A 6,000-nucleotide genomic window follows, 5' to 3' on the forward strand; every position below is an offset into this window, starting at 1 on the left:
GAGTGAGCTGCCTTGATAAGTGAATTTAATTTAATCAGGCGGAGGTCAGTGTTGGATAGCTGGCTACAGATATATATGTACAGCAGCATCATGCCCAGCCTTATTAGGAGAGATTTCTTTTTGTCCAAGTCATTAAAAAGAAAGATGTGACTACTGACACAATTGGATTTTACCTCTCAAAACAGCACTGGAATTCCCATGCTGCAGGGATAAAACCCCCACAGCGTTTGCATGCTCAGCAGAGTCCCACCTTCATGATGGAACAGGGCTTGAAGTAATTTTTTTTAAATGTGTGACAGACATAAGATAAAAAAGTTACCTAGCTAGCCCTCAAGGCTTCTTTAGACTGGCAGGGGAAAGGGAAAAATAAGAAAGAAAACAAAAGCTCTATTTTGCCTCACTGGAGCCAGAGGTTAAAACATTACCACTAGCCACGGTTTCTATTTTTAGTGTGCCTTACTGACCGTTTTTTCTCTCTGTTCCTCCCAGTCCTTTACATCTATGTGCTGACCCTGCACCACACCACAATATTGTCATATCTCTTGTCATCATACCTCAAGGTAAGCCTTCATTTTAAATACTGGTAGCACAGTATGATTGTAAGAAAATTAGTCGGTGATCTGAGCAAAGGACTGGAAGCCAGTAACTTTTGACTGTTGATCCTTGCTGTCATTGAGAGACATATTTTTGGAAGCTGCCTCTGAGTGCCAGGTTTTTGTATGGCCACCTCCATATTGCCAGCTGTCTCAAATTGGGAGTTCAGAATTTAAGCTCCCCAAAAAATTAGAGGCTACTTTTTTATATTGAAACTTAATCTCTTTGAAGGTCAGTATTCCCATTTGTAAAATGAAGGTAGTAACATATAATACATCTGAGGAACATAATTATTTGATGCCTGAAAAACCTTGTACAAACATCATTTCCAATGAGCTATGGTTGTGAGAACCACATATTAGTTACTCCTGTCATGGTATCTGTGACTTGGAAAAAAGTATTAGAGGGCTCGTCAGCACATTAAGTTTAATACCTGTAATTACAGGTAGTACTTTAATGTGCCATAATTGGCGCTGCTGCGTATTAGCACCAGCGCACACTTCTTTGGTGAAGCCAATGCACAGTAAACTAATTCTACTGTGCATTAGCACGGGTTTTGCCTGCCATGCTAACGTGCAATAGAATTAGTCTACTGCGCTTGAAGCATCTCATGTAGGTGCACCCCATGTAGATGCACCCAGGCATTCCTAATGCACTCCTCTTTTAAAGCAGGAGGAAAGTTTCAAAACAAACAAATGAACTGCAGAAAATGTGTGCACCTAATATTCTGCTAAACTTAATGTCAATTTTCTATTTTTTTTAACATTTTCACAGAACCATAGGGCTGGAAGCATCTTCAAGAGTAGTAGTCCTGCCAAAAATCTCAAGGAGACCATACTTAATTCAAGTTATATATTACACAGTTGGTACCAGACTGCCCTCTTCCTCTTCTGGATAATCCCACAGGAGACAGAGAACACAAGTCTATGAGGATCCCTTCCAGATCATTTCTATGCATCAATCAGGCAATGGGGAGGATTTTGCCCAGATTTTGCAGTCCTTTCAGAAATAAAAATCCCAGTAATGCTAGTGGGAGTTATGTGCATCAAAATACAGCAAGACTTGAGAACTGAGGAAAGCGCAGAAAAAGAATAAAAGTAGTTATATTATATTGTAGTTAAAAAGTGCATTTTTGTTGGGAATGGGATCTGAACCAAAAAGTTTTGGTTCAAGCATGGATTGAAACATTCCTAAATTCATGGGTGTTTGGATGAAAGGGGTCAGAATCCAACTGCAAATGTCAGATGTAGATTCAGACTTTCCCAAATTGCTAGGCTTTTCAAACTGGCAATATTTGATTCAAGCAATTCTTTGAAGAGTGATGCAAATCAATTTGTATCCATGTCCCATCGCAATTTTCTTGAAGCATCTCTCTGCAGCAGAGCACTTTTGTTTACAGTATATATTAAAATATGATTATTTCATATTGCAAACCTTGCCTGGAATATATTCCTAGAAGCAGCAATATTTTCTATTTCATGTTTATTGGGATATAAACATGATGTAAATAGTAGGAGTCAAGTGAAGGTATAAGATATACAGAGGAGGATAAATTAACCTGGAATAATTCTATTAATTAATATCCAGAAACATTGTTGACAGGTTGAATTACTGCTTAGGAGAGTGTGCTTGGTCTCATTTACATACCTCTGTGGGAACATCATAAAACTATCACACCACTTGGCACAGTACAGCACTGGAATAGCCAGGGATTTTGAGCCTTATAAGTTAGGCACCTTGGCTGAATTGTGTGTAGTAGTATGGCATGGTGCCTATCCACACTGTCCAGCTTGTGTCAGGACCATTACAAGAACTCCATATTGGTACTCTTCCCCATTGACTTCTTCCCATTTAGCCCTGTCAATGCTGAGCTAATTATAAATGGAAAATAAATAAATCTAGCAGATTCACCATCACTCCCACATTAATGGAATGCAAAGTTCATTAGGAATGAAAGCTGATTGATCTCATCATCTGCTTTATTTCTAAATGTCATTAGCTTGAGGTTTTAGGACTTTGTCTTTGAAAATGTGATATATTCCTGTTATCTTTCACTTGCACAAATGAATTTCCTGTTTCTGCTGGAAGCTCAGGAAACATTCAAAGCCCACTGGAATGGACTTTAAAAATACATTTTAACATATAAATATTTCTTTCTGATTTCCTGGGGTAAAGTTGAGTAATTTGGAAACATCACAAGGTTTCACATGCATGTGAATGTATCATTCAGGCCCTGAAACGTTCCTGCTGAGAGCCAAGTCTACCAGTGAAATCAGAGTGTACTTTCTCCTTCGTGCCATTAATCAAAAGAAAAATGTTGTGGACTGTCAGCAAAAATATTACAGTATTGTGGTGAACACTGCTGTTTGGTTCATGCTGCAGACTAATGCGAGATAGACTGGGTGATATAAAGCATTCACTTCAGAAAGTATATATATATATGGAGGTCTGGTGGGAAGCCTGAATTAATTCATTCTTTTGAACAAGACGAAGTGTATGAATGGAAAGTCTTCGTTATACTTTTATAGAAGGATGGTGGAATTTTTACTCTTTCTTGGCCTATTCCACTTGTTTTTCACTGCTGCAGATGTTCCTTATGGACATCTGCCTGTTTCGGCCAAACATATTTTATTTTCCTCTTTACTTTTACTTCTTTGTGAAATTTTTCCTGCCTAATTTTAAGTACACTTTGGTTTGCTCGACTTTTTAGCTATAAACCTGGAGTCGATGTCTTATTTGCCCCTGTACCAAATTTTCCCTCTCACCTGAGAACATCATCATCAAAAGATAAGAAATCCTGGCACTGTCTACGGTATGAATGCTTGGACGCATTAAATTGGATTAGACAGAATAACCAGGACTTCCCAAGATTCTGAAATGTTATTCCACTGCTCTAAAATGTCTTGCATCATAATATTGCCAAAAGAGCACATAATCTCTTTGGTATTCTCTGTCAGCTCACGTTCCCTATCATTTAAAAGACAAAAAGCCTTGGGGCATGGAGAAAAAAAGTCTAACATTAAGATGAAGATTCGTCAGTTTATTAACAGAATTATATAATGCAGTTGTGGGTGTGGCACATATTCCTGTCCCTGAGGAGTGAAAGGCATACCTCACAAAGTAAAATTCTGCAACTCCTTCCTATACTTTGTCTGAACAATTTTTTGTTTTATAGGTAAAATTCAGCCTGTTCATACAACCATTTCACACTCATACTACATCTGTTCCTTTGTGATCTCTTTCATGAGAAGTTCTGAAATAGTTAAATAAACAATACTAAAATATCATATAAATGTTTAATGCACACAGATTACACACGACACTGTATCATAACATATTAAAAAATCCTAGTCTGATTATCTATACCCTCTTACCTTTATGTTGTTATGCCCCATCGAAATAGTCAGGGGTTTTTTTTATAGATATGTAGATATCTGCAGGCAGCAGCAAACTTTTAGATGTGCAATACATCAAATAAGAAAACAAGGTAAACTTCACTTTTTCCTTACCAATGTATGACCAATGTGTATATAAAGAGGAAGATTCTAAGGCTTAGGTTCTGTTTGAAAAGTTGCAGTAGTGATCTTAAGTTATAATTGGTCTCTGTCCAAGGGTGCAGACCAGTTTGTGTGTATTTATATTAGACATTATCACCAGGGTAAACAGACTGGTTTTAGACCCATATCATTATACAGATGCATAACATTGACAAGGCTTAAAACTTGCATCTCATCATATCATAATGTTGAAAATGCAAAGAATCCAGTGCAGGTGCTTCCAGAGTTCTGGATGTTTTCGGTTACTATGAGAGAAATGGAAAACAAATATTACACTTTGAATATGGAAAAAAGGCACTTTTGTTGGAGGCACACGACACCATCAAGTGGATGTTTTCAATATTACACACTAGGAGAGACCATAAACTGGAGATGCACTTTTTGGGAAGAACCTGCTGTATTCTTCACTTATGAATGAATCAAAATTTAAATTATGAGACTCTTTCAAGGGCTGTGTATTCTGGTATTCCACTCCTTCAAAGTATTCATAGTGTGTGACCAATTAATTCTACAAGAACACACATCCATTTCTTGGGTTATTTACTTTCCTACAAGCCCAATTCTAATGCATAGGAAAAGTGAAAGGGATTTTTTGGATGATATCTTGTATTGGACCAATTGTATAGTTGCGTACCAAGAGCAGAACATTAGCAGAGTATTGCTAGGGGTAACCAGGATTGTGAATCACTTTTAATATCAGTTCCTTGCAACTAAATCATTTTAGTTACTTCCTTGAAGCTGTTCTTTGTAGTCTCCATATGAATTATGAATAACTGGTCAGAGGGAAAAATGCATAGTGATTTGAGTGAGTTTCGATTTTAGATTAAGCTTTACAATTAATTAGGTTTCTTCAGGATAATGTATTGTGGTAATCTAATATTGTATTACATTTGTTTAGGGCTTGGTAGCCAATTCCACTGCTTGCATATTTATAATGCTATATAAGTTAAATGTCCATTAGTGTTACGGTCCTTGCATTCGCCACTGTTTCCTCTGGTGGAGAGAGCCTGCAGGGGTGGTTCCAGGCTGAAGTGTATGGGAAGGAACCCTGCAACTTCAGTGTCACACACTTCTTTCTTCTTCCCATGCTCCATAGAAGCTTCCCCAGAGGGCCTTGTGTAGTTATGGACCCCCAGATTATAGGGAAGTAGTGTAGGAGGCCCTAAATCTCCACTTATGCTGGTAAGGAGAGCATTTTAAGTTCTTAAAGACAGTGAAGTGACCTCATTTTGTGGAACAAACTGCAGGACACAGTTCTGGAGGTTCCTCGGACTTGCAGAACAAGAAATAGTCTACGCCACTCCCTGTTCAAGTTAGTGCAACTACTTTAGTTCAGTGCAGTAATTAGACTAATTAGTACAGTCTCCCAGAAAAGCTAATTAGTACTGTTATACCCACCCAGGTACATTTCTGAATCGCTGTGCACTGGCAAATTAGCTCTGCTGAGAGGCAGAACTAACTGCTGTAGGAAAAGGGCCATGTGAATATGGATATACTGTACTACTTTTGGGCTGGAATGTAGGCCTCATGTATTTCCCAAACCAGAAGCAGCACAGCTGTGTTCATATGGCACTGGGCAGTGTCCTAACATGTCCTATCAGCAGATACAGTAGACTACTGTGTGGTGCCAATTCATGACAAATTTCTACAATTTGGGACAAAAGTCTGATTTTAGGGAGTCCTTGGGAACAAACACTAGGACACAACCCCAGAATTCAGGATTGCCTCAAAAAATCTAGAATAAAGCTTTGCCTGTCAGGTTTTATAGACAATTTTATATATCTCTACATCATTTCTTATGCGGACCTTGAGAACTGACATCAGTGAATCTGCTTAAAGCCTTTACATA

At 38.1% G+C, this 6,000-nt stretch overlaps 1 long non-coding RNA gene across 1 annotated transcript in view; it reads left to right on the forward strand.

The window, feature by feature from the left end:
* Positions 1-1,980, forward strand: part of LOC109283885 (uncharacterized) — a 46,253-nt gene extending 44,273 nt beyond the window's left edge. The window contains exons 3-4 of the long non-coding RNA XR_002091195.1: positions 490-560; positions 1,369-1,980. This is a non-coding gene — a long non-coding RNA (uncharacterized LOC109283885). The remainder of the gene's footprint in view (positions 1-489; positions 561-1,368) is intronic.
* The last annotated feature ends 4,020 nt before the right edge of the window (positions 1,981-6,000 follow it).

The sequence above is a fragment of the Alligator mississippiensis genome, chromosome 3 (assembly GCF_030867095.1).
Source record: "Alligator mississippiensis isolate rAllMis1 chromosome 3, rAllMis1, whole genome shotgun sequence".
Classification (NCBI taxonomy): domain Eukaryota; kingdom Metazoa; phylum Chordata; order Crocodylia; family Alligatoridae; genus Alligator; species Alligator mississippiensis.